Source organism: Vulpes lagopus, chromosome 2, assembly GCF_018345385.1.
Source record: "Vulpes lagopus strain Blue_001 chromosome 2, ASM1834538v1, whole genome shotgun sequence".
Lineage (NCBI taxonomy): Eukaryota > Metazoa > Chordata > Mammalia > Carnivora > Canidae > Vulpes > Vulpes lagopus.
Window position 1 is genome coordinate 74,151,576 of NC_054825.1, and position 19,859 is coordinate 74,171,434.

At 39.8% G+C, this 19,859-nt stretch overlaps 1 protein-coding gene and 1 non-coding gene across 4 annotated transcripts in view; one reads left to right on the forward strand and one right to left on the reverse strand.

The window, feature by feature from the left end:
• KNL1 (kinetochore scaffold 1) overlaps positions 1–7,182 on the reverse strand; it is a 66,262-nt gene extending 59,080 nt beyond the window's left edge. For 2 of the 3 annotated variants that reach the window (XM_041735399.1, XM_041735413.1), the window contains exon 1: positions 7,080–7,182. The gene's annotated coding sequence lies outside the window, so the exon portion shown is untranslated. Of the gene's footprint in view, positions 1–7,075 lie in introns of all 3 variants that reach the window. The other variant, XM_041735406.1, reaches the window with a different exon arrangement.
• A 361-nt stretch (positions 7,183–7,543) lies between these two features.
• Positions 7,544–7,625, forward strand: TRNAS-GCU. Its single transcript has one exon. It is a non-coding gene; the product is annotated as a tRNA-Ser (tRNA).
• The last annotated feature ends 12,234 nt before the right edge of the window (positions 7,626–19,859 follow it).

A 19,859-nucleotide genomic window follows, 5' to 3' on the forward strand; every position in this document is an offset into this window, starting at 1 on the left:
AGAAAGAAAAGAAATTAAAAACTATGAAGAGATTAATAGCAAAGTTGTAACTTCAGGATTACTTTCTGGGGGAAGACCAGAAAAAGGGAAGAAAAAGTTATACCATGGAGCTATAAAACATGAAATGAGAAATTCTGAATTTAAAGTACTCCATTATAATTAATATTTCTGGAAAAGTCTCATATTCGATATAAAATCAGTGACTAACTCTGGGATGATTTGGGCATTAATGGTTCAAATAAAAATTTGATCTAGTTTATAGGAATTTATGGATTATATAATTCAGTCCCAAAGTGAAATCAATTAGGTATCAAAAAACAGTGGATGAAAAAAAAAAAAAAAAAAACAGTGGATGTGCATAACATACATGTTTGTTATGAAAATTCAACTATTAGCATTCAGCAAAAAAACCTTCCGACCTTCACATTTTTAAAAATGTAGCCGATTATGTTTACAAATCTACTCAGTGAGTATTTGTCTTGGAAAGAGTATGAAATAAGAGGCATAACCTGAAGTTTCCTCAATTGGTCTCACTTCCTACCTACCCGTAACTATACTAAATGTTCATTTTATGCATTAACTTTAGAACTTCACCTCTGGGTAAGAAAATTTTCTACTGTAGAATTCAAAAAACAGAAGAACTATATATCAGCAAAATCAAACTCTCACTCTTTACAGAATACATGATACTCCATATGGAAAACCCAAAAGACTCCATTTCAAAATTGCTAGAACTCATACAGGAATTCAGCAAAGTGGCAGAATATAAAATAAATGCACAGAAATCAATTGCATATCTACATACTAACAATGAGACAGAAAAAAGAGAAATTATGGAATCGATCCTGTTTACACCAAAACCATAAAGATACCTAGGAATAAACCTAACCAAAGAAGCAAAGGATATGTACTCTGAAAACTATAGAACATTCATGAAAGAAATTGAGGAAGACACAAAGATATGGAAAAACGTTCTACGCTCATGGATTCCAAGAACAAATACTGTTAAAATGTTTATGCTGCCCAGAGCAATCTATACATTCAATGGGATCCCTATCAAAATACCATCAACTTTTTTCACAGAGCAGGAACAAATAATCCTAAAATTTGTATGGAACCAGAAAAAATCCTGAATAGCCAAAGGAAAGTTGAAAATCAAAGCTGGAGGCATCACAGTTCCGGATTTGAAGCTATATTACAAAGCTGTAATCATCAAAATAGTATCGTACTGGCCGAAAAACAGACACACAGATCGATGGAACAGAATAGAGAACCCAGAAATGGACCCTCAACTCCACAGTCAACTAATCTTTGAGAAAGCAGGAAAGAATATCCATAAATGGTGTTGGGCAAATTGGATAGCCACATGCAGAAGAATGAAACGAGACCATTTTCTTACCTGATACAGAAAAATACACTCAAAATGGATGAAAGACCTAAATTTGAGACAGGAATCCATCAAAATCCTAGAGAAAAACATAGGCAGCAACCTCTTTGACCTCGGCCACAGTGACTTCTTGCTAGACACATTTCCAAAATCAAAAATAAACTACTGGGACTTCACCAATAAATCAATCATGATAAAAATAAATAAATAAAATCAGGATAAAAAGCTTTTGCATCAAAAGAAACAGTCGACAAAACCAAAAGACAACCAACAGAATGGGAGAAGATATTTGCAAAAATCTTATCAGATAAAGGGTTAGTATCCAAAATCTATAAAGAACTTATCAAACTCAACACCCCAAAACCAGATAATCCAGTCAAGAAATGGGCAGAAGATGGGACACACATGAGTGGCTCAGTGGGTTAAGCGTCTGCCTTTAGCTCAGGTCATGACCTCAGAGTCCTAGGATCCAGCCCTATGTCAGTTCCCTGCTCAGTAGGGAGTCTGCTATTCCATCTCTCTCTCCTATTCCCCCTGCTTGTGCTCTCTGGTGCACATACTCTTTCTCTCTCTCTCTCTCTCTGTAAATAAATAAATAGAATCTTAAGAGAGAGAGAGAGAGAGAGGCAGAAGATATGAACAGACATTTCTCCTAAGAAGACTTACAAGTGGCCAACAGACATGAAAAAATGCTCCGTATCACTTGGCATTAGGGAAATACAAATCAAAACTACAATGAAATACCACTTCACAACAGTTAGAATGGCTAATATTAAAACAGGAAACACCAGATGTTGGTGAGGATGTGGAGAAAGGGGAATTCTCTTACACTGCTGGTAGGAATGCAAGCTGGTACAAGCACTCTGAAAAACAGTATGGAAGTTCCTCAAAAAGTTAAAAATAGAGCTCCCCTATGACCTAGCAATTGCACTACTAGGTATTTACCCCAAAGATACAAATATAGTGACCCAAAGGGGCACCAGTACCCCAATGTTTACACCAACAATGTCCACAAGAGCCAAACTATGCAAAGTGCCCAGATGTCCAACAACAGATGAATGGATAAAGAAGATGTGTTGTATATATAAAATGGAATATTACTCAGACATCAAAAATGTACGAAATCTTACATTTGCAAATGATGTGGATAGAACTAGAGGTATTATGCTAAGTGAAATAAATCAATCAGAAAAAGACAAATAAATGATTTCACTCATATATGGAATTTAAAAAACAAAACAGAGGAAGGAGCATAAGGGAAGGGAGGGAAAAATAAAACAAAATGAAATCTCTTAGGGAGACAAACCCTAAGAGATTCTTAACCATAGGATACAAAGGTAGGTACTAGAGGTATTATGCTAAGTGAAATGTCAATCAGAGAAAAGACAAATATCGTATGATTTCACTCATACGTGGAATTTAAGAACCAAAACAGAGGAACATAAGGGAAGGGAGGGAAAAATAAAACAAAATGAATCTTTTAGGGAGACAAACTATAAGAGATTCTTTACCATAGGATACAAAGTGTGGGTTGCTGGAAGGGAAGAGCATTGAGGGGTGGGGTAGCTAGATGACAATCATTAAGGAGGGCATGTGATATAATGAGTACTGGGTATTATGTACAACTAATGAATCACTGAACTCTATCTCTGAACTAATAATACACTATATGTTAGTTAACTGAATTTAAATAAAATTTAAAAATAAAAAAATAAAATTAAAAACCCAACACCAAACATCAACTTAATGGTAAACCTCTGAAGATGTCCCACTGAGATCAAACAAGTATGGTACCTATGTCCAGTTCTGTTCATCACCAAATCTTTGTAGTTCTATTTCATATATATATCCCAAATGCATCTACTTCTCTCTTCAGTGCCTCTACCACAGCTTCAAGCTATCACTATCTCTCATGTAAACTATTGCAATATTCACCTCAGTGGTCTCTCTGCTCTCACTCTTTTTTTTTTTTTTTTTTTTTTTTTTTTTTTATGATAGTCACAGAGAGAGAGAGAGGCAGAGACACAGGCGGAGGAAGAAGCAGGCTCCATGCACCGGGAGCCCGACGTGGGACTCGATCCCGGGTCCCCAGGATCGCGCCCTGGGCCAAAGGCAGGCGCCAAACCGCTGCGCCACCCAGGGATCCCTCTGCTCTCACTCTTATTCTCCATAGTCCTTTCTCTACATAGAGAGTTATCTTCTTAAACATAAGTCACATTTAAGAGACCCCTCACTACTTAAAACCTTCAATAACTTCCCATGGTACTGAGAATGAACTCTAAGATGTGGTCTCCACTTGCCTTTCAGACTACACACTTGATCTCATGCCACTGTCTTCCTCACTATGCTAGCCACACTGGCATTTCTATTCCGGTACACACAAAGCTCTTTCCTGAGCCACTGAATTTATATTTGCTATTTTCTCTTGGCAAAAAAAAAAAAAAAAAAAAAAAAACCACTCTGCAGCACTATGTAGGTCTCTTTTGTAGCATTACCACAACTGAAATTTAAGTCTGTTATGGGGGCACCTGGGCGGCTCAGTCGGTTATACGTCTGCCTTTAGCTCAAGTCATGATATCAGGGTCCTAGGATCGAGCCCCATATATTGGGCTTCCTGCTCAGCAGGGAGTGACTGGCTCACCCTCTACCTCTGCCTCTCCTCCTGCTTGTGCTCTCACTCTCTCTCAAATAAATAAATAAAATCTTTTAAAAAAAAATGTCTGTTATGCAAATTAATTATTCCTGGTATTTCCCCAAACTACTTGTGCCCCAATGGCAAATTCTATGAGAATAAGGCTGGTGTCTCTTAAGCTCACTGTTACATTCTGAAAAACTAGCATGTGCTTTGTATATAATAGGAGCTCAATAAAAATTTGCGAATAAATAAGAAACAATTCTTTTAAATTACTTTTACTTTATAATCACTGACTTGCAGTTTTTCTCCTTTTGGGAATATTTTCAAATTCAGTGACATATTCAAAATTCTCAGATAAAAATATTAGATACTATCAAATCAGGATCACCTAAACATCTTCACTGTCTGAAATAGTCATTGAACATTATTCCTGTCTAACCTGCAGACCAGGTGGCACTTAATTATGTGATGACATTCAAAGCTTACTGAAGTCCTCTTTTTAAAAAAATCATATTTATTATATAATTGTAAGTTCAACCTTCAACAGAAATAGGGTACCCCAGATCATCATGTTAAATTTCATTTGTAAAATGCTGTTATGGTTGAACTCTTGGTCACTGCCACAGTAACTAATTGGTTCTAAAACCATGCACCTGGCACCCAAAGATGCTACAGCAGCATAGTCACAGAAGTGTTCTGGGATATTTTAAATTTTGAGGGAAATGGCAATTTTTAACAGCTGTCAGGCACTGTGTGAATTACTAGCTCAAAATAGTACCTATTTGTATCATATTCATTTAGATAACATATTATTGCAAAGCTGGATTTTTGGCAAGTACTTTTTATCAATGTGGTACTGGAAATGAGGGTGGCAGTGTCCAGTATGATTCCAAGATTTGAGAAGTTGTGTAGTGTTCAACAGGCACATATAACCAATTAGTAAATAATTGTGATTATTTAAGAATAAAATAAAAATATTATCGTTTCCTTCGATTTATGTTTTTTTTTTTTCAAATGGCTACTAGGCAATTAGGACATAAATTTATTTCAACTTAACTTTTTAAGTTGTTTGGACCTAATGACTTAATAAATGGAACTGGTAGGTATTTATTCTGACCTAAGGGACAAGAAAGTTTAGGAATTACTAGTCTAAATAATCCCGAGGTCTTTAAACTACAGCTACTGAGCCAAATGGGCCCTTAAGAGTGTGTTTTGTTGTTTTTGTTTTTAAACATTTTTTTTTTTTTTTTGTTTTTAAACATTTTGAATGGGTTGTAGGAAACAAAAGAACAAAAAGAAAACAAAAGAAAAAACAAGAACATTCAACAGAGGCAATGCTGGTGACTATACAGACTGCAAAATCTGAAATATTTACTATCAGGCTCTTCGGCTACTTCTGCATTTACACTAACAGTTTCTAGAGTTAATGTATTCCATTGTGTCCACTGATAATAGGCTCTAGACCTGTGCTATCCGATACAGCAGCTATTTAAATTTAAATTTATTTATTGAAAATATTTTAATTTATTCATAAGACAGACACAGAGAGAGAGAGAGGCAGAGACATAGGCAGAGGGAGAAGCAGGCAAACCGACTTGCAGGAAGCCTGATGTGGGGCTCAATCACCAGACTCCGGGATCATACCCTGAGCCCAAGGCAGGCGCTCAAAGGCTGAGCCAGCCAGGGGTACCAAATTTAAATTAAATGAAATAAAACTTAAAATTCAGTTCTTCAGTCACAATAGCCACATTCCGGGCTCTCAGTTATCATTTGTAACCAGTGGGTAACCATGTTGGTCAGTGCAAATATAAAACGTTACCATTATCACTGAAGGTTTCATTGGATAGCACTGTCCTACTACCAATATCTAGGGCATCTTCTGTTATGCCCTCTTATTCAGCAAACATGTCACTGACACCATCACTCCAAACATTTTTGTATCTATTTGTCATCTTGTAAACATTTCCAGCCATTCACATAGTCAAGGAGAATTACACGGCTTTGAACCCAATCTTTCCATTAGCAAAATCTTACATTGACTCAACTCCGTAATGCATCCTTCCCTTCCAGTTCCACCTCAAGTGCCCCCTCCTCCACAAAGCCTCCTTTAGTCTCCAGGGCCCAAAGCATCAAATAAGCTCTCCCTTTCTTGTGCTCCCATGGCACCTCACAGGGTCCCATAATCTTTTACATTGTCTTGTGTTAGTTATTTGTGAATATTGATACTTTTCTGTTCTGGACTGAAAACTCCTCCAGATTAGGGTCTCTGAATCATTGGCTCTCGGCTCTGGCACAAGGAACCCCATCAATACTTGAGGAATTCGACGGATCCAATTCAACTGAAGTGAAAGCTTCAATCTTAATATCTAGAGTCAGCTCTGCTCCGGTTTTCTCCGTCACCTCTCTACAAAAGTATCTCTAAAATCCCAATCGGCAATATTTTGAGTTTGCTTGTTTGTTTTTTCTTAAACTCAATATGGAGGTCAGCAGCAAGAAAAAGGAGCTTCAACAAACTCCGAACTACTAATGGAGATTTTTCCAAAACTCGTTTGTGGCTCACTTACACTGACTCTTGTCAACGTTACTGTAACTGCAGGAAAACCAATGACTGTTCAGTGCTGCTAGTACATAAACTACGCCCAGCCGAGCACTTGAAACCACTCAACACTGTCACTTCAGTTACAGCTTCGAAAAGACAGAGTCGGAAATACAAACCGCCGGAGTCCCCTAGGGTAGGGGTGCGCGCCAGACGCAGTCCTGGAGCCCTGACAGACGGCGGCGGGGCGGGGCGCCGCGGACCCGAACCCGAGCAGGCCCGAGGCGCTCAGGTGTGGTGGGAGAAACGCCAACACAGGCGGAAGGCCCTGGTAGCTATAGGGAGTGATAAAAGCCCCGCAAACGGGCGGAAACTTCTACTCTGCGCCCCTCGCTTTCGGAGGCCGCCAGGCGGACGAAGCGTCCCAACGCCCCACCGCGGAGCCTTCAGAGCGCCCAGAAAAAAACCTGAAACCCACAGCCCTGGAAGCCTGGAACGAAAGGGTCATTCTCTTTACCCACCGCAGTCCAGCTGCTTGACAAATGCTCCTCAGACTTGCTTTGGGTCCGCGCGCTCCTCAGAGAGGGCCCGCCGCCGCCCACCGGCTTCACCTCACAACACCCAGACTACCTCAGCGCAGCATTCAAATGTAACCGCCTAGCGGTTGCACATGCGCAAAGCCGCTCTACGCGTCGGCTCCGCCCCTTAGACTACGGCGCAACCCCGTTCCTGACACCTTTAATTAAACTTCCCAGTCTGTATATCAATTTTATTTCCTTGAAGGCTATCTCATTTTCTACCGAATTTTCCTTTGTCCCTCCCCACTGTCGACCCCTCACATCATGGGAGCAGCCATTTTCTTTTGATTACTCGCCGTAAAAATGATCGAATCTTTGTTTCCGTACAAAATGGCGGCCTCCATAACGTTGCGTCACATCCCCCTAGTATTACTCCCTATAGTTACCAGGAAGCAGTAGGCTTCTGGGACGAGGTGGCCGAGTGGTTAAGGCGATGGACTGCTAATCCATTGTGCTCTGCACGCGTGGGTTCGAATCCCATCCTCGTCGGTTGTGTCTTTTGCTTCAGAGGGACGTAAATTTATTTACGAATGAAAATAGTTGATTCCGGTTACGATTTACTAACTCAATTTACTCTGGCACCGTCAATTTCTGATTTGAGGTATTTGGAAGCCAGATTTTGGAGCATCCTAACGTTACAGATAAACAAGAGGGAAAGAAACATCCCGCAAAACGTGTGTGCTTGATTCAGTACCTTTTTATATGAAGTGGATAGCAGTGCATAGAATTCTACCATTATTGCCATCCTTATGTGTTCCAGTGCTGGTCCGCACCATCTTAATTAACCTAGTTTCTGAGTGAGGGACCTTAGTTATTATAAACCTTCACCCAGGGTTTTTAATTCCTTGCTATGACATACCAGGTTTTGAATGCAAAAGTTACTGTAAGGCACAATGTTCAAGATTCTCTTCCAGCCCCCAGTCGGTTGCATGCGCTCAAGAAAAGTATACACTGGGAAACATTAAAACGATGTTGGCAACATGCAGAAACTTGGCGGTATCTAGAAGCCAGAGCCTGAAGACCTGAAACATCCCCTCTTCAGAGATCATCAGGAAGATTCATTCAACTCATATTTAATCTTAATTTATCCAGTGTTTATTATCTGCAGTCACCACAGTGAATCACTTTACCTTAACTCATCATAACCCTATGGTCATGAGAGACATTTTTATTACTCCTTTTAACAGATGAGGACACAGAAAGATAAACTTGTCCTAGGTTATACAGCTTCTTCTATACAGCAGGTTTGCCGGCTTCTTGCAGTGACTACTTCTTACAGAAAGCTGACGAGATCTGTCAATGTGTCCAGTCCGTACAAATAAAAAGTGAGTGGGTCACTTTCCTAAAGGAAAATCTTCAGCTGTAGAAATTCTGAAAATACAAAGCACCGGAAGCGTCTAGAGAAAAGCAACAACAAAAACCTTGTGAGTGGAAGCTCACTTTTCTATTCTTCAGTTCTTTACCTGTTTTCACGCTTAGGTCATTAGTGGTTTCTTTCTTATGAAATTGCAGTAGTACTTGCTATGGCAGTTCCAGTTGTTTGCATTTCTATAATCTCTTCACCTGTAAGAACTGTGCTCACTTTTGACTTTTCCTAAGAGAATCAAAAGAATCAACACGCCAGATTATTTAAAAGCCCATAGTGGGTTGGGGGGGACCTTGGATTAGTGTTGATAAAATACATTTGAAATGAGGCAGGAAAAGAGTTAGAGGCGCCATCTACTGGATTTGGACGCGGTACTTCTACAGACTACTACCTTTGGAAATAACCTCTACTACTCCCTGAAATTTGTCAACAAAACACAGGCAAGAGAAACCATTCTCCATCAACACCAGGGTTCTTCTTCACAAGACCTATCCTGAACTATTTCAGGACTCAACATCTGGAAGACAACAAGAGAAAAAAATCATTGCACAGTCAAATATGCTACCAAGATATTCCAGCTTGTTCACTTCTTCAGTGCCAGGAAGTGGGTTTTCATTCTCCAAATCTAGCTTCAGGAAAACCCATTCTCTTTGGAGAATGAGGTGCTCTGGGAAGAATTGTGCGGTGTTTAATTGGTAATGGTCAGTAGTCCTTCTAGGACATAGCTATGAAGGAAGAATTTAAATCTAATGAGTTTTGTTTTGGTTTATGGGGTTTTGTTATGTTTGGTGTGCCTCCAGTTTGTTTCTTAATTGTTGCAAGAAAAACCGAGACCTTGGGCTATAAAGCTCGCAAAGATTGGTTTTGAGGGGTGCAAATGACAGAAGTGGGTTCGGTCTGTTCCTACCATTAGGAAGTATGGTCTCACTGGAGAACCATTTCTGGGAAGATAGTCATGACAAAGCCTAAAGAAGTTTAAGAGTGAATCCAGGTATTCTTTGCACCTGCAGCACCACCTGGAAACATTTTGTTTGCTCAGATCATTCCCTGAGCTGCATGCTATCACGTGAAAGCAACTCCTTTGCTACAGCTTCTGGGAATGCCTCCCTAGTTGAAAACTAAATGTTTTCATATTGAAGATTAATAGAGCAAAAACTGAAATCCAGTTTATAGTAACCTTGCTTAGGAAAGACAACATGAATAAATGCCAATAGACTAAGGGAACTGGGGAATAACACTTGCTGTATCCCCTTGCTGTGTCTTCTGCTGAGGTAGCTATGGATAGTTAGCAAACAACAACCAGTCACCTTTCCTTCTCATCACATTGTGGAGGAACAATGCTCCACATTTCTAAATTTCAAAATTTCCATTTGAAATCTTCCAGACTCTTTATCTCAGGGTTGTGGGTTTGAGCCCCTGGTTTGTGTGTAGATACTACTTAAAAATAAAATCTTAAAGAAAAGTTGAGGGGCACCTAGGTGGGTCAGTCGGTTAAACATCTTCCTTTGGCTCAGGTCATGATCTCCGGGTCTGGAGATTGAGCCCCATATTGGGCTCTCTGCTCCACGGGGAGTCTGCTTCGCCCTCTCCCTTTGCCTGCCACTCCCCCTGCCTGTGCTCTCTCTGTCAAATAAATGAAAGAAAGAAAGAGAGAGAGAGAAAGGGAGGGAGGAGGAAGGAAGGAAGGAAGGAAGGAAGGAAGGAAGGAAGGAAGGAAGGAAGGAAGGAAGGAAGGAAAAAGTTGAAATAAGTCCTGGACAGTGGTTTCTGTGTACTCACTGAAAAGATCACTGCAATAAACTCCCGTTTCAATGCCGCCAGCAGTCATTTTTGGTATAACCTAGCAAGTAACAGAGGCAGCCTTTATTTTAGCATCATAGGCTAAACAGAATTGTCTTGCAGTTCTGGAGACCAGAAGTCTGAGATCAAGGTGTCAACAGGGTTTGTCCTTCTGAGGGCTCTGAGGGTGAATCTGTTCCACAACATTTTCCTACTTTCTGGTGGTTTGCTGGCAATTCTTAGCATTCCTTGGCTTGTAAAATTCTTAACCTTTACAATTTTGCCTCTATTTTGATTCTGGAAAATTTAGCAATTAGGATTGGATATAAGGCTATTCTTTTTTTTTTCAAAAAACATTTTCTTTATTTACTCATGGGAGACACAGAGACAGACAGACGGAGGAGAAGCAGGTTCCACACAAGGAGCCCAAAGTGGGACTTGATCCTCAGAATCCAGTATCAGACCCCGAGGTAAAGGCAGATGCTTAACTGCTGAGCCACCCAGGCATCCCTAAAGTTATTCTTTTCATAATTCTTAACCTACCTTAACTTCAACATTTAGAATGTTGTAAAGTTTATAGGAAAAAGAACCAGAAAAATTGTCATTTATTATTTACTTGAATTACCGAAGTATTTTCAAAAATCTGTCTAGAGGCTTCTGGGTGGCTCATCAGTTAAGTGCCTGACTCTTGGTTGCAGCTCAGGTCAGGATCTCAGGGATCCATATCAGGCTCCGTGCTTGTGGATTCTGCTTGAGATTCCCTCTTTCCTTCTTCCTCTGCCCCTCCTGCTCATGCTGTTTCTCTCTCTCTCTCTCTCTCTGTCAAATAAATAAATAAAATATTTAAAAAATAATTTGTGTCTAGATGCCATGATATTAAGTGTTAGGAAATGCAAGGCACAGAGCTCTCCATGTCTGAAAGCATCCCAAATCTAGAATACCAAAACCATAAACTGCTCTTAGATCCCTGTTCTTTTATGACAAAGAGCAGTGTTTGGATCTGCTAAGGCATATTAAAGTGGCCACTTTCACAAATCATTATATATTGCTTATCGTTATATTCCCCCAAATACCAGACATATGGTGCTCTCTATCCCTGGTAAAAGCGATCTATGGGCTGAGCACTTGGAAGTGCTACCACCAGCTACAGGGAGGTCTAATAGACTTTAGGTGTTATGTGGTGGGTGACTGAAAGAGACTCACTATTTCAGAGATACAAAGGTTAAACAAAGAGAAGTCTTTTAACATTTTTATTAATTTTTATCTTAAAAGATATTATGCAATGATACAATCCATTATGTATATCATGTGTACAATTTAAAGGAACAGTAATAAAATCAATCCCATGTAAATGTGACCTAGTTTAAGAAACAGAACATTAAAGGCACCTTTGAAGCTTCTCATGTGGCTCTCCCTGCTGCCATCCTCCCACCAGACATAACTACTGAATTTTGTGTTGATCCTCTTTTTTTTTCTTTTAAAGTTTTTATTTATTTATTTTTTATTTTTTATTTAAGGAATCTCTACACCGCATGTGGGGCTTGAACTCATGACCCTGAGATTAAGAGTTGCATGCTCCTCCAACAGAACCAGCCAGGTGCCCCCATCCTCTTGCTTTTCTTAACCAGATATGCATGTATATATCCCTAGAAATGTGTAGTCTTACCTGTTTTTGAATTTTATATTAATGCAATCTTATTATACTTATTCCTCTGTGTCTTCTTTCATTCAACCCTATTTTATTGGTATAACTCATTCATTTTCACTGCTCCTTAATACACATTGTCTGAATATACAGTTGGGTATCCATTCTCTTATGGATGGATATTTTGGTTGTCTCCAGCTTTTTGCTATTACAAGAATCCTATTGTGAATGTTCCCATACATGTCTCCTGGGATACATGTACAAGTGCTTCTCTAGTTGTACTTCTCCCTATCATTAAATGGACAGAGTGGAATCATTAATTACGTGAATGTTCAACTTTATTCGGCAATTCTTAACAGTTTGGTGTGGTTAATGGCTGACGAAAAAATGGTGCAGATTTTTTTTAATTCATGAGAGACACAGAGAGAGGGGCAAAGACATAGGCAGAGGGAGAAGCGGGCTCCCTGTGGGGAGCCTGATGTGGGACTCAATCCCAGGATCACGACTGAGGTGAAGGCAGACACTCATCCACTGAGCCACCCAGGTGCCCCTGTTGCAGTTTTGAAAACTTGGACAAGCTTTCAAACAGAAGGAAGAGGAGAGAGTACACAGAGGATCTGGAGGGGAAGAAAACAGTCATAATCATAGCCAGTATTGCTTACCATGCACAAAGCAAGTGTTCTAAGCAAAATGAATGCCTTGGAGATGACATCTATGACTGCAGTAAACTTATCCATCTAAAACCTGGTCATGTTCTACTTCCATCTTTGGTTTTCAATCATCCTCAGTCCTGAGTACCAGTGATCCAAAGACCAAAGAGACTCAGTCCTGCTCCTCTGACTGAGCAGGCCATGAAAACCAGTGATCCAAAGACCAAAGAGACTGTGAAATGAGCCCATTTTCTCTTTGGGAGAAAAGATTGACCAACGCCAATCTAGGTCATCCATTGAGAGGTGCAGACATTCCAGGAAACCCATGGTTCCAATCCACAGTTTGAACTAAATCATGGGCAGTGGGGGGGCTCAGCAGTTTGGCGCCACCTCCAGCCCAGGGCATGATCCTGGAGACCTGGGATCCAGGGCGAGATCCTGGAGACCTGGGATGGAGTCCCATGTCCCGCTCCCTGCATGGAGCCTGCTTCTCCCTCTGCCTGTGTCTCTGCCTCTGTGTGTGTGTGTCTCTCATTAAATAAATAAATAAATAAATAAATAAATAAGAACTAAAGCCAACCTTGAAATGCAGAGCCAATCTGAAAATGCAGCTGCTTGACCAGCTGTTTCAGTCACTACATTCACCTGCTTCTGCCTCTCACACTACTCACTGGAAGGAATATAAACTGTCATAATCCTTTTGGAGGGCAGTGTGGTATTACCTATCATATATATTTTTTAAGATTTTTATTTATTTATTTGATAGAGAAAGAGCCAGAACAAGCAGGGGGAGAGGCCAAAGGAGAGAGAGAAGCAGGTTCCCTGCTGAGTAGGGAGCCTGATACGGGGTTTGATCCCACGACCCCAGGATCATGACCCAAGCTGAAGGCAAACAGTTAACCAGCTGAGCCACTCAGGTGCCCCTCAAAAACATTTAAAGCCGGGATCCCTGGGTGGCGCAGCGGTTTGGCGCTTGTCTTTGGCCCAGGGCGCGATCCTGGAGACCCGGGATCGAATCCCACATCAGGCTCCCAGTGCATGGAGCCTGCTTCTCTCTCTGCCTCTCTCTCTCTCTCTCTCTGTGACTATCATAAATAAATAAAAATTAAAAAAAAAAAACATTTAAAGCCATCAATCTCCCAATTACACTGAAAATTTGTTCTACAGAAACACTGATATGAGTGAAAACTGATATTAGGATGTTCATTACAGTTTATCATAACAAAAAACTGCCAACACGTAAATTCCACCAATAGGGGATGGATTATAGTGTAGTCACACAGGTGATACAATGAGGCTGGGTTTTTTCAAAAAGATTTTATTTATTTATTTGAGAGAGAGAGAGAGAAAGCACAAGCAGGGTGAGGGGCAGAGGGAGAAGCAGACTCTTTGCTGAGCAGGGAGCCTGATACAGGGCCCAATCCTGGGATTCTGGGATTATGACCTGAGCCAAAGGCAGATGTTTGAGCCACCCAGGCACTCCAATAATGAAGCTTTTTAAAAAAATGTCCTACAGGGGCACCTGGTTGGCTCAATCAGTTAAGTGCCTGCCTTTGGCTCAGGTCATGATCTCGGGATCCTAGAATTGAGCCCCGTATCTATCGGGCTCTCTGCTCAGCAGGGAGTCTGCTTCTCCCTCCCCCTCTCCTTCTGTTCTCTCTCTCTCTCTCTCTCTCTCTCTCTCTCTCTCTCAAATACATACATACATACATACATACATTCTTCAAAAAAATGTCCTACAGAAAAGCACATTGCAGCACTATTTGTATGGCATGATCCCACTTTTTTGCATGATCACATTTTTATTTTATAAAATACATAAACATTTATGCATCTATAGATAGAAAACAGTCGGGAAGAAAACCACTTAATTATTAGTAGTGGTTACCTCCAGAGTAGGGGTAAGGAGAGTAGGGCTATAATAATTAAATTTTTAAAAAGGGTATCATTTTGCAAGGGGAAAAACTATAGGAAAGATCAACTGGGTCAACCTGAGCTGCTTTAGGGTAATACGTTTTTCAAAGGTCTTTATAAAGATTCTAGCACCTAGCTTAGCATTTGACTGACATAGAGACCAATTACTCGACTAGTATATGCAAGATGGAAGAATACATGCATGTGCGTGGACACACAAGCACAATCTCCATTTATTAAGGCTCTGTAGATTAGTGGAATCATTGTACTCAAGAACTCTTGTTTACAATAAAGGCTCTTTGAAGTAATGCTGTTCAAGAGAAACCTTGTGCAATGATGGAAACATCCTGTGTCTGTGCTACCCAATAAGGTAGCCACTAGATAAATGGCTTTGAGTACCGGATATGTGGCTAGTGCAATGGAATAACTGCATGCTAAGTTTTATTTAATTAGTTTAAATTTATTTTTTTAATTAGTTTAAATTTAAATAGCACAGGTGGCTAGTATTAGACAATTAAGATTTGAAGATCTGTTGAAATATATGAAAAATATACACATACACAAAATTTTGCATACCATTTCAAAGGGATCCAGGAACCCTCTCGAGCCCATTCATGTGTCCTTACATCAAAAACCCTTAAGGCTTACTAAGAGAATAAGATCAACAGGACTAGAAAGAGAAAAAATACAGAACTAAAGAGCCGAGATGGAAAATGCTACCATTCAGAACCCCAGAAAGCAAGAGACAAGGTATGAATTTAGCCTCTGCTTCCTTTGTCCCCCCATCACGGAGAACATTTACTTAATGTATGTTAACTGTTTACTTGTCTTCCCCACACTGGGTTGTACACTGTAGACTATATACTCAGAGCAGGGCGCACATCTATTTTATTCACCATTTTTTTAAAAGATTTTATTTATTTATTCATGAGAGATAGAGAGAGAGAGAAGCAGAGACCCAGACAGAGCGAGAAGCAGGCTCCATGTAGGGAGCCTGATGTGGGACTCGATCCCAGGACTCCAGGATCATGCCCTGGGCCGAAGGCAGGCACTAAACCACTGAGCCACCCAGGGATCCTCTATTCACCATTATATACAAAGAACCCAGTATAAACTAGCACACAGTTGGTACTCAAATGTCTGCTGAATGACTTACCAGGCATCTGATTCTTGCCTGTCCTGGGAAACCAGAGATCCTGAGTTAAGGAGGGTCTCAGTGATAAAAGGAATTAGCTGGCTCATGAGAGACAGAGTTTTCACAAAGTTGAGTAGATACTCAAATCCATTGAAAATCTTGTCCCCCCCAGGTTGTTCCTATCCCTCATAGTTCAGAGACCTTGTTGATATACAAGCCATGCAAAGGCTTAAGTAGTCAGTGACAGTGTATGTATGTACGTATGCATGTATGTATGACAGTGTATGTATGTATGTATGTATGTATGACAGTGAGCCATACATTAAAACTTTTCTCCTTGGATGTCTCCTCTATTTCTCTACCTTTGGAATTTACCTACCTTCTTTCACATTGCCCTTCTACCTGTAATCTTTCTCCTATGTCTCTGTTGGGCAAATTCTAACTTATTCTTATGTGCCTTTTCCTCTGGAAAACCTGTGCTGTACTTCCAGCTAGAATTATGATGTATTTCCACTGTTTCCTTCGTATTTGGCACATTTCATCATGTTTATCCTGGCAGGGCCTAGTTGTTTATTTTTGTATCCCAGATTTAAATGTTTGGCATATAGTAGGGGGCCAACAATCAGTATGGACCACTAAAAGAACATAAACTCAATTGTTTTTTTCCCCACCCACACCACCACTTCTTAGTGTGTGCTGATCAAAGTCTACAGATTAGGTATTAACAAGCCTGTCTCATTCATACTGAAGAAGCCTGAAAGTAAAAAGTCAGGGTTTATGCATACTCCAAAGAAATAGGAAATACATTACAGATATGTAATAAAAGTAACAGAAAGGAGAAAGCTTCCACCTGAACAGAAGTCAAAAGGCTAACCAGGCAGAAATGCAGGGCAAAAAAACAAGCAGTAAAAACATCCTCAATATGGTAAAGGGAATTTATGAAAAGCCCACAGCTAACATCATACAATCGTGAAAGACTGAAAACTTTCCCCCTAAGCTATGAACAAGACAAAGATGCCCACTTTCACTCTGTTACTTCTATACAACACTGTAGTGGAATCACAATGAGATATCCAGAGTAACTGGACAGGAAGAGAAATAAAAAGGCACCCAATCGGAAAAGGAAGAAGTAAAATGGTCTCTAGTCTCAAATGACATGAAAAAATATATACATTCCACATGTATTTTAAGAATCCACACACAAAAAAACTATTAAGCTAATAAATTCAGCAAAATTGCAGGATAAAAAAAAATCAGTTGTAATTCTATACACTATCAATGAACAATCCAAAGACAAAATTAAGCAAACTATTATTATTTGGGGGCATTTTATTTTATTTTATTATTTTTAAAGATTTTATTTATTTATTTATTCATGAGAGACACAGAGAGAAGGCAGAGACATAGGCCGAGGGAGAAGCAGGGTCCTCGCAGGGAGCCCGATGTGAGACTTGATCCCGGAACTCCAGGATCACGCCCAAGCCAAAGGCAGATGCTCAACCGCTGAGCCACCCAGGGGTCCCTGGGCATTTTAAATAGTATCAAAAAGAATAAGATACATGGGAATAAGTTTAACCAAGCAGGTATAAGACTCGTATACTATAAATAACAAAACACTGCTGGAAGAAATTAAAGATCTAAAAAAGATGGAAAAACATTCCATTTTCATGGATTGGAAGACTTAATAATGTTCATATGGTAATACTACCTAAAAATAATTTATAGATTCAATGCAATCCCTGTCAAATTCCTATCAGCCTCATAGGCAACAAAAGCAAAAACAAATGGAACTACATCAAACTTAGAAACTTTTGTGGATCAAAGGACACAATTAACAGAACAAAATGCAACCCATGGAATGGGAAAAAATATTTGCAAATCATATATCTGATAAAGGGTTAACATCCAGAATATGTAAAGAACTATAATTCAACAACAAAAAAATAAAACCTGATTGAAAAATGCATAGGACTTGAACAGTTTTCTAAATGACATACAAAAAGCCAATAAGCAAATGAAAACATGTTCAATGTCACTAATCGTCAGGGAAATGTAAACCAAAATTACAATAAAATAACACCTCATACCCTGAAAAGAAAACTGAAAACTCCCAAAATAACAAGTGTTAGCAAAGATGTGGAGAAAATGGAACACTTGTGCATTGTTAACAGGATTGTAAACGGTGCAACTGGTATGGAAAACAGTATGGTGGTTACAAATTAAAAATAGAAGGGTGCCTGAGTGGCTCAGTCAGTTAAATGTCCAACTCTTGATTTTGGCTTAGGTTATGATCTCAGGGTCATGGGATTGAGCCCCATGTGGGGCTCTGTACTCAGCAGGGAATCTGCTTCTCTCCCTTTCTGCTCCTCCCTTTGCTCATGCACTCTCTTGTTCTTTCAAATAAATAAATCTTTTAAAAAATTAAAAATAGGGATCCCTGGGTGGCGCAGCGGTTTGGCGCCTGCCTTTGGCCCAGGGCGCGATCCTGGAGACCCGGGATCGAAACCCACATCGGGCTCCCGGTGCATGGAGCCTGCTTCTCCCTCTGCCTGTGTCTCTGCCTCTCTCTCTTTCTCTCTGTATGACTATCATAAATAAAAAAATAAAAAATAAATAAAAAAAATTAAAAATAGAAATACCATATGATTTAGCAATCCTATTTTTTTATATATATACCCGTAAGAATTGAATGCAGGGTCTTAAGATAGTCACACACCCTGTTCATAGCAGCACTATTGATGATAGCCAAGTGGTGGAAGCAGCCCAAGTGTCTATCAGCAGATGAATGGATAAACAAAATGTGGTGTTATTCGTCCTTTAAAAAAAAAAGAGATCCCATACAAGCTACAACGTGGATGAACCTTGAGGATGTTAAGCTAAGTGAAATGAGCCAATCATAAAAAGACAACTACTGTATGATTCCACTTATAGAAGATATTGTGATACTGTGATTTATAATATGTATTTGGTCTTCATTCCTGTTCTTGGCAGAGCTCCTAAGACCCTAGGGATTTCCTAAGTGATGAGAGTGATGAAGGTGTCTTTTGTTACTTCTAACACAATCCTTTCAACCACACCTGAGTTTGTTAATGAAGTGACTTTTGGAAAGCACTTAAGGATGGGCATTAATTGGCAAGGGGAATCAACTTTGTTAATAAGGGGTTGGAACTTTCAGCCCACTTACTAACTCAGGAGGGTTGTGAATAGGGAACTGGAGATTAAGTTTGTTGTTGTTGTTTTTAATATTTTTATGTATTTATTCACGAGAGACACAAAGAGAGAGGCAGAAAAACAGGCAGAGGGAAAAACAGATTTCCTATGGTGAGCCTGATGTGGGATTCAATCCCAAGGCTCTAGGATCACTACTTGAGCCACCCAGGCGCCTCCTGGAGATTAATTTAATAGCCAGTGGCCAATGGATTAATCAATCATGCCTAAGTAATGAACGACCCATAAAAATCCCAAATGGCTAGATTGAGAGTTTCTGGGTTGATGAACAAAAAGGCATTCACATGCCAGGGCATGGCATACCCCAAACTCTCCAGGGTCAGAGGCTCCTGTGCTCAGGACCCTTCAAGACTTTGCCCTATGTGTCTCTACATCTGGCTATTCATTCACTTCCTTTAATATTCTTTGTAATAAACCAATAATCTAGTAAGTAAACTGTTCTTAAATTCTGTGAGCCATTTCAGTAAATAACTGAACCCAAGGAAGGGGTTTTGGGAACCTCTGATTTATGGTTGGTCAGAAGTACAGGTGACAACTTAGACCTGTAATTGGCATTTGAAATGGGGCAGTCTTGTGGGACTGAGCCCTTAACCTGTGGGATCTGAGGCTAACTCTAGATAGACAGTGTCAGAATTGAGTTAAATTGTAGGACACTCAGCTGATGTTAGAATTGCTTGGTGTGGAGAAACTCCCCATACATTTAAGTACAGAGTATTCTGTGAAAAGTCAGTAAAGGAAAACAAAAAAAAATTTTTTTCAGGTATTTAAAACAGTCAAACACATAGAAGCAAAGAGTAGGGGGCAGAGGGAAATAGGAAATTGCTATTTAATGGGTATAAAGTTTTAGTTACATGAGATGATGAAGTTCTAGAGATCTGCTGTATAACATTGTCCCTATAGTTAACTATATGGTACTGTACACATAAAAATTTGTTAAGGGGTAGATAACATGTTAAGTGCTCTTACTGCAGTTAAAAAAAAAGAAATTAAAACTTGTGAATCAAAG